This window comes from Medicago sativa, chromosome 5, assembly GCF_051527215.1.
Source record: "Medicago sativa cultivar Bolivia chromosome 5, Bolivia_mono, whole genome shotgun sequence".
NCBI lineage: Eukaryota > Viridiplantae > Streptophyta > Magnoliopsida > Fabales > Fabaceae > Medicago > Medicago sativa.
Window position 1 is genome coordinate 40,861,227 of NC_140753.1, and position 10,163 is coordinate 40,871,389.

A 10,163-nucleotide genomic window follows, 5' to 3' on the forward strand; every position below is an offset into this window, starting at 1 on the left:
GATGACCCGTATCTTCATAACTAAAGCATCTCGGCGGAAGACGAACATCATCCCCACTAACTTCTTTCTCACCAGTACCTTTCTTATTCTTCTCTTTATCAGATGGGATGCTATATGGCTTACCCCGGCTTTGGTCCCTCCCTTACTTCTCACTAACTGCCTTGTCATGACTAACCCTCGCCTTACTGTCATCCTCGTAAATTCTACATGAAGTTACCAACAAAGAAAATTGGTGAATTTATTGATATTCGATAAACTACTTGATCTCAGGGCGTAATCCATTCTCAAATTTCAAGCACTTGGAAACCTCTGCCTCTGCTGCATTAATGTAGGGACAAAACCTAGACAATTCCTCAAATTTTGCTGCATATTCCGACACTGTCATGCTCCCTTGTTTCCGTTCAAGGAATTCAATCTCCTTCTTGTTACGTACATCAGCAGGAAAGTATTTTCCCAAAAATTCTTCTCTAAAAATTTCCCATGTAACCACAGTTCCTTCACCCTCAAGCCTTTGACGCGCATTCCCCACCACAACTCAGCTTCTTCTGCCAGCATGTGTGTCGCTAGTCTGACCTTCTGTTCATTAGTGCTCGTCATCGCCCTGAAGATCCTTTCGATCCCTTGCAACCAGTTCTGCGCACCATCAGGATCATAGCTCCCCTTAAAGGTAGGCGGGTTGTTTCTCATAAACCTATCTAGATGAAGCTCGTCAGTTTCCCCTTGCGGTTCTGTTGTCCATGGAGCGCATTGTTCAAGGCTTGGGCCACTGCAGTCATAGCATTAACAATTGCTTTGTCGTTTCTTCCAGCCATTTCGTATCTGCATTCGTCAAAATCATCCAACAATTAGAAGTTAGGCATCTACAGTGCTATACACACTGGTCACCTACAGGGTAAAATATCATTTTAAAATCCTAGGTCGGATGGACCGACCTGCTCTGATACCAACTATGTAACACCCTAATCCCAACAAGTATTTTATAAATTAAAATACAAATAACAATTCAACACACAAGGGTGTCACACATTCTCATCATTCAAAAATCATTAATTAAAAATATCGCAGCGGAAAATAAGTTCAAACATCGTCACATTGTCTTAAAAAAATAACTGAGTTCAAATAATGAATTCCAAAACAAAGTATAATAATTAAGAATAAACCCCAATCCCTAGTGTTACAGAATCAGAGTTTGACCCAAAATAAAATAAAAGACTCCAAGCAGCGAGAGAAAACGACGAGAAAGGCTCCTAAGTTTTTTCTTCCTGCGTATCTGTACCAAGCGAGGGTACAGTCAAAATAGACGGTGAGAATATATCCAACACAAAAGATGCATAAGCACATGTATAGATTCAGATAAAAGAACACATCAATTGCATTTAGGCATGTATACATCACAGTCAGGAAATATTCACATTTAAACATATGCATTCCTTTAATAAAATCATTAGGCATCAGTCAACATCTTATAATGACATGTAACTATTCAAAAAGATATTCACCCCCCTCTAGCTTACAACCTTATTGGCCATACAGACCAACAACTCTCTCTCTAGTTCTTATTTGCTCTTCAAGATCTCCTTTCTCTCTCTATGTCTATCTTAAAATGTTTTGTAAAAGTGTGAATGATGGTAATGACCTAATTTCTCATAAGACTAGTGTTTATATAGTCACTACTCAATTGGGCTCAACCTCTAGTTGGCCTAATGGGCTCAATATTTTTACCAATTAATTAACCGAGTTACTACTCACTTAACCGTCAAAATAACGAATTGTTACAGTCTCTAATTAATTACCACAATTCACTAGTAACTTAATAAAAATAATTATTCCCAATTAAAACACTAAAAATAATTCTCGTAACCAAAAGACTATTTTTCCCTTGCTCACTAAATGTCTAAATTACCCCTGGGTCTAAAATGACTAAAATACCCTTCTTAAGCCAAAATTTATTAATCCTGAATAAAACACACATAGAGACAATTAATCACATACAAACACACATAAACACACATAATAATTCATTAAAATAATTCTAGCGAAAATCGGGTTGTTACACATAACGTTGTTTCAGACTTTGAAAAGGACTTTGTTCTGTTTTAGACTCTGAATTCTTTTTAGAAACACTTGGAAAATGTTTTGAAAAAGGTAACACATTTCAACCCCATTCCTTCTTGTGTTTTTCTCATCATCAGTTGGTAGTGTCAAAAAAGAAATTATCTAAAATTTATTTTCAACTAGCGGATAAATGAGGAATTAAATATAGAAAGCTAAAAAAGATTGTAATTTTTTTTAATGTTTTTGGGGTGAAGAATTTAAAGAAAAATCGGTTCGAATGAATCCTAATTTTGATTTATAAAGGAATTGGTTAAGTGGGAAAAAGAGGATACCAACTTACATGCCACATATATTGTAACGCCCTATTTCTATTAAAGCGATAAAACACGGGAATAAAGAATATATTCAAGAAATAGACGCTACGTCTCAACAAAATCCAAACCAACATGCATGTATAAAAATATCTCAACAGTCGCAACGGATACAAATCATATGTAACACCCATACCAGACGTATCTAGAAAGTCTAGCATGTGTGTTAATATTAGTACTGGATACATTAAAATTTACAACATAACTTACATACGAATGAATAATTATACAACAAATTGCGTTCGTACATAAATCACATAAACAGCTCATCCATACATTTATAATTACATCCTCAAAATCCAAGTATCCTGCGGCGACACGAACGCACACTTGCTGAGATATCCATCCGACTTCAAGCTTGCACAGTATCCTGCTTATCTGAAACAAATAAGGATTGGGATGAGACATAATGTCTCAGTGAGTTCCACCTAATCCTAGGCTATAGGCAACCTCAAGGGAAACCTACGGTCACCACGTGTCTACTTTACAACCTGACGGTTGATTATACGTGTGTGGGGACTTGCATACTTAGACGGTAGTGCATACTAGAGCCGTCATAGTCATATCTTAACTTGTTATAGGCTTCACTTCCTATACGTGTCATGGCGGTCGAGGGGAATCTAAAACCGCATTGCCAAAGATACGCTCTACGTATCAAGGCCTAAACATACATAATCATGGCACGATTCTAACCGGACGAATAGGGGAAACCTAAGATCGTCATCGACATAACATACTTACTTGTTCTCTACATAACTTGCACATGTCTTATGGCATCTAATGCCCTTGCTCATAACTTAATCATAAACATAACATACATAGTCGTGCATAAGTTCATTTATTAGGTTAGCGTTGAACAAACAATTATTATCTTGGTTCATTTTACGGATAGTCCCGGGTGGAGTAACCCCGAAATCAATCCCATACATGACCGATGTACGTACATCGGACTCCCTCGGTGTCGTGCGGGTCCATTGCGGCTTGAACCGTTCCCCTTAGGTCGAGAACCTCCCGTATCCCCCTGGCGTGGATAACAAGAGACACGAGCACCTACGTCTTGTTAATTTCGGTGACATGCGGGTCCCTTACGGCTTGAATCGTTCCCCTTAGATCGAGAACCTCTTGTATCCCCCTGATGTGGATAGCAAGAGACATGCCACCTACTTATTAATCATAGTCATGTCGTACGTATACATAAACATATTCATACTTGCTTGCTTAATACCTCGGACCCTTGAGTCGATCCGGTTAGCGGTAAACTTATACATTCTTAATCTTAGTGGAGAGATTAACTAATCAATCCATGACTTAATGTGCTAACTAATCATACATGGTCATATGCGAAGAGATTACACTTCGCGTCTTACTTACTTAGGTTCATTCCTATACTTAACATACTTAGGGATTTCATGCTAAACTTGCTAGTTCTCGACTACTATGTCGAGGCTCTAGTTCTTCCCTTTCTTAGTGCTTACTACCCGAATACATCGGCTTAAACTCTCTTGTGCCTCTCTTGATGTACATGTTAAGATCACCACGATTCTTGATTCGATGATTGCTTGATGTTATGTGCATTGATTAGATGTTGTTTTGGGGTTACAAAGTTATAAAACGTTGAAAGAAAAGCTTCGGAACGCACCACGGACCCTGAACTGGACCAACAGGCCAAAGCAAGTTGGCCAAGTCCAGAGAGCCACGCTATTGGCGCAGCTGGGGCGTAGCCCTTGCTGGGAAATTTCGCTATTAGCGTATATTTCGCTAATAGCGTGGTTCCTCGGGTCTGTGGTACAAATTTTGCTATTTTTGACCCAAAACTCATCCTAATCGTTCCTGCAATGCACCAAAACATCCAGCAACATACATATACATTATAAAACATCTTTCATAGCCATATTAACATGTACAAAGCAAGATCAAGGCAAGGGGATAAAATTCTCATATTTTCTAATCTTAGCATAATTCATGTTTTGCTTGCAATTAAACACATAATCCCAATGGTGGGTTCTATCTAAGAACTCACCTAGCATAATCCTTGCTTTCCTTTAAGTTCAAGCTCAACCCTAGCTTCCAATTCATTCTTGACCCATAGCTTTAATCCATTCTTTTAGTTTCTTTTTGCTCTAAAGTTGCCATGCTTCATTCTTGATCACCAATTCATGAATTTGGAAGCTTTGATGATAGAAGATTGAGGAAAGAGGGGCGGTTCCTTAGAGAGAGGGAGGAGAGAACTCTTTCTCTCAACCCTAGAGAGAGAAATCAATTAGGAAATGAAATAATTTTGGGACCAAAACACTTATATACTCCCTTGCGAGCAATTACCCAAAATACCCTTCGCCTAAGTCGCGTCTACCTGGCTCTGATACATAAGTCCATACTTGAATGATATCACTTAATATTAGCTTCCCTCGTACTTAACATTTTTGTCATACTCGCTTTCCATGAATCTTAGTCCTCTGATACATTTATCATATAAAATTTCCATTAGCTGACAAGCGGGATGTTACATCATACATCTCCAAATATACATGTCATAAGATCAATATACATAATCATATAAATCCGCCAAATCCCGACAAATGGGTAAATCTCCAACATGAATAAATCCAAGACAGATAATCTAAAGTAACCATAAACAGACACCTAGATCAGAGCTTAGCCTAGACTCTACAAACACGATAGCCGAGATAGTTCCCACTATCCAAGCAACCACCGAGCAACTCACCAAAGCGACTAATCCTGCACCACGTCTACCCATTCATACAGACAGGTAGGCGGTCAAAACCATTGGGGGTAAGCTTTACATCAATCATAATCAATATAAAGAAACATAAGCATTTCAGGGATTACATGCATAACACATATACATAACCATCTCTCCTAGGATACTAACATCACATGATTATTATCCCCCATTCCAACACCTCAAGCTATCACATTACTAACATAACATAGCACGCATATTCAATTTCTAAACAAGTAATCGACATAAGCTCATCATTTATCAACATCAATCAACGAACGGATTACTCACATTATTCTCATTTAGCATACTTAACTCAACAAGTACAATTCATCATTTCAAAGTTATAAGCAAGCAATCATCATTATCAAAGAAATCACCACATCATTATTCTCAAAATAATTATCATCAAATTGTTTCACCAAGTGTATAATCACAGACAAGTAAGACATGCAATTAGAGCATAATTCAATTATTCACAACCATTAACAGAATCCACCAATGTACATATACACCAATCCACACAATCACAACATTCGCCAAATCTCACCAATGCACAATTCATCAAGTCACATATTCAATTATGACACAACTCATCAACCATTCAAATGCATGCAATGTTCTAGACTCTTCTAGATGCATGCGATACCAAATCACCTCAAGGTCGTCACCCATGATGCAACAAAAACATCATTATCTCCCCAATTGGATATAAAATCTGTCACCATCAGTCATGAATGCATGAACATATGACTCGATGCAATGCATATATTCACACAAACAATTCACCTCATCATTACCATCATTTTGCATACATGCATTCACCCACAATATCACCATCAAAATTAGCATATATGAATTCACCACCAACACTCAACATTTAACATGTTCAACAAACAACATAACATAAACATGTTTATCACCATTCATTCATCAAATGATCATCACCAGACATTTAGTATGTATGCATTCGACAACAACTCACCACCACTTGACATATATACAATCACCAACAACATTCACAATTCAATCAACATATAGTTGTCATGGATATACATCAACCAACTTCACATAATCACATCAACTAATCCATAAGGATTCATAAGGCAATCGGCCCTTAGAACCATTGTCAACCAAGTTCGTCTATCGTTCCACAATTTCAAAATAATTGAAGTAATTGAACCAAACCAAGTAAACAAGATCCAATGCCTCAACTAAGTATATATCTAGGCCATATATAAGTGCAGTAGAGTATACATGGGCGTTTCACTGGCCAATCACAACGAAATCATAAAATTCACAAAGTTCGTCTCATGGTATCATTTTGCAAAACCAATACATTTACAAAACAAAACCAAGTTAGATCCTTCACACCATCAGTTGAATACTCTAAAACACCTTAATTGAACCCATAGAACACACGTTTGAAGTTAGGAAACAAACCATAAGGTTTGGGTCGACTTAGAATAGTTATGCGGAATTTTCGTAGAATTTCACTAAGACCTCATTGGAGTATTTTCCTCATAACTCAAAAACCAAAAATTATTTTCAAGTCAAACCAAAGCCACTGGAAAGCTAAAAAAATTATCTAAAACTTTCATGTTTATACTAAAAGCCAATTCAAAACAGAAACGAGTGAAAAAGATGCAAGAACACGAAACAGGGGATACTGCCACTGTGCAGCTCGCCCCAGCGAGTAAATCACTCGCCATGGCGAGTAAGCCCACAGGGAGCACCTCTTGCTCTCCTCCAACTTGCCTCCAGCTCGCTGTGGCGAGTTGTGACAGTCCTGTTATGGGAAAAAACCCATTTTTCACCCCAAAATCCCAATTTTGACTTTCCAATGCTCAAATTTGATCCCAAGGTTTGTTTAAACGTTTCTAAACATAAAAAGACACTCAAATCCATATAATACTTGAACCAAAACATCCTTTCAACAAAAATCACCATTTGACCCATTTTCATGAAAAGCTTCAAGAACAACACAAATTCATAGCCAGCTCAAAGATTATGATTACCCAAGGTTTCAATCATCAAGCGAGAAATCACATATGAGCACATATATTAAACATAAATAAATAATAAAACAAATCTAGCGAGAAATCAGGCTGTTACAACTCTCCCCCACTAAAAAGAATTTTTGCCCTCGAAAATTACCTGATGGAAACAACTCTGGATATGAAAATCTCATCCTACTCTCCGCTTCCCAAGTGGCACTCTCACCAGTCTGTCCAACCCAAATCACTTTAACCAAAACGATCTCCTTGCCACGCAACCGCTTCACTTCGCGATCTTCAATCCTAACTGGCCAAGTCTCAATGGTCAAATTATCTCTTACTCCCAAATCATCCACTTGAACCACATGAGACGCATCATATACATACTTCCGCAACTGAGACACATGAAACACATCATGAAGATTCGACAAAGACGGTGGTAACGCAATGTGATACGCTACAACCCCAACCTTCTCAATAATCACCCAAATCGAATCAAAACCTTTAATAGTCTTCGGCAACGCTCCAACAAAATCCATAGAGATACTATCCCACTTCCACTCTGGCACAAACAACTGTTGCATCAAACCCGACGGTTTCTGATGTTCAATCTTAGACTTATGACAAACCAAACAAGCATACACAAACTCTGCGATCTCCTTCTTCATTCCAGGCCACCAAAACAACCTCTTCAAATCCTGATACATCTTAGTCGCTCCTGGATGAATACTCAGACTACTTCTGTGACCTTCTTCCAAAATTCGTCTCTTAAGCTCTAGAACATCTGGTACACAAACACGATCACGAAACATCAAAACACCGTTCTCACCCAATCTCAAGTCTCCACCCTTACCTTGGTTAACCAACACCACACGATCTACAAGTTCCAAATCTTCCTTCTGTCCATTCTTAATCTCTTCCAAAATATTACTTGTCAGCTTCAACATTCTCAATCTCACACCCTCGGGGGTCAATTCACTAACCAAACTCAAGTCTCGAAACTGCTCAATCAACTCCAACTCTTTAACCATCAAAGAAGACATATGCAACGACTTCCTACTCAAAGCATCAGCAACAACATTCGCCTTTCCAGGATGATAACTCAACTGAAAATCAAAATCCTTAAGATACTCCAACCATCTTCTCTGCCTCATATTCAACTCCTTCTGATCAAACAAGTACTTCAAACTCTTATGGTCACTGAACATTTCAAACTTAGAACCATACAGATAATGCCTCCAAATCTTCAACACATACACAACGACCGCTAATTCCAAATTGTGAGTCGAATAATTCTTCTCATGCACTTTCAACTGCCTCGACGCATAAGCCACAACCTCACGATTCTACATAAGCACACCACCAAGACCCATCTTAGAAGCATCACAATACACAACAAACGATTCCTTCGAATTCGGCAAAATTAGCACTGGCGCTGAAGTCAACCTCTTCTTCAACTCTTGGAAACTCTTCTCGCACTTAGCATCCCAAACATAAGCTTGTCCTTTCCGATTCAACTGCGTCAATGACAACGCCAACTGAGAGAATCCTTCAATAAACCTCCGATAATAACCTGCTAAACCAAGAAAGCTTCTGAAATTCTGGCAGGCTAGCTTTCAAATGTTTTATATGATGTTTCAACATCAGATACAAACATAACGTAGAGTAAGATGTTTTAACATCGAGCTAGCAGAAAACAGACATATCAAGACAAATATAACAGATGTTGAATTTTAGCGCGATAGTTAGAAGTTGTTTTTAATTCCAGATGCGCAGAAGGCAGATGTTCCGTTTAATGTTCCAACATCATACTAGCAGTAAGCATAAACAAACAGTAAAATAAACGACAGAAAGGAAATCCATTTCACGAACAGCAGAACCAAAAAAGGAAACTCCTAATATGTAGGCACATAATTAGGAACATCCTGATCACCTCCAAAACTTTCCTAATTAAATAGCACAATCTTATGAAATCACAAACGATCTGATTCTGTACTAAAAGCACGCAGCTTGACCAACAAGAATAAAGGCGTGGATTCCTTAAATAAAATAACACGCGCGAAAAACAAGGCAAGGTGCAGATCAACTGAACCATGCCAGGATGTTGGAACATCGTGTCCAACATCTCACATGAATATTTGTTTTAGGCAAAAGTGAAGCCAACATACAAATATCCAACAATCACCCCCCTTTGGCAAATTTTTGGCTAAAACAACTTGAGGCCAGTCCAATCAAAGCTGAGAGATAACACACAACCTTTTCTTCAATCATCACGAGCAATCAACCATGAAGAAAGGTACACATACTCAGATTACCAATAAATACCACAAAATACAGTTCTTCAGTCACATCACAATCTTCAAGACTTAGAAGAAATATATTAGATATCTCAGGATCTACTTTCACTATTTTCATAAATCAACATATGGAATAGTAGATAAGAGAAAGAAGTATCATACTAGACAATCAGAGCCTTGCAGCAACGGAAACACAAGGGAAAAATAACTTCCCATAAAACATGCAGCAGCTTACTCATAATGTTTCAACATTCATCCAAACATCCGACTGATAGGAAAAATAAACTTCCATGAAAATTAGCAACTGTAGCACACCTCATAGTATCACTCCCCCTCAGAGATGCAACCATAGAGTGATTACTAACACATACATTTCTTCAATCCACAACCATGAAGAAAAGTAGCACAACTGCAAAATGGACATGTTGAGAACATGTTGGACCATGTTGGACCATAGCATCCAACTTCACAAACATGGATATTTGTTTTAGCTATAATGCAGCCAATACAAATACCCAACAATCTCCCCCTTTGACAAATTTTTGGTTAAAACAAATTAAGGCCAAATTCAAAGAATAAAGAGGGATACAGAAGACCATTTCTCTAAGAGTACGAACACACACCTATGAAGAAACAGCTAGCACACTAAATCTAAAGAGATACCTTAGATACACTTCCTCAAGTCATCACGAACACATATTCA

General features: G+C 38.0%; 1 pseudogene; it reads right to left on the bottom strand.

The window, feature by feature from the left end:
* Window positions 1-256: 256 nt before the first annotated feature.
* Window positions 257-812, bottom strand: LOC146922126 (uncharacterized; annotated as a pseudogene).
* Window positions 813-10,163: the final 9,351 nt, after the last annotated feature.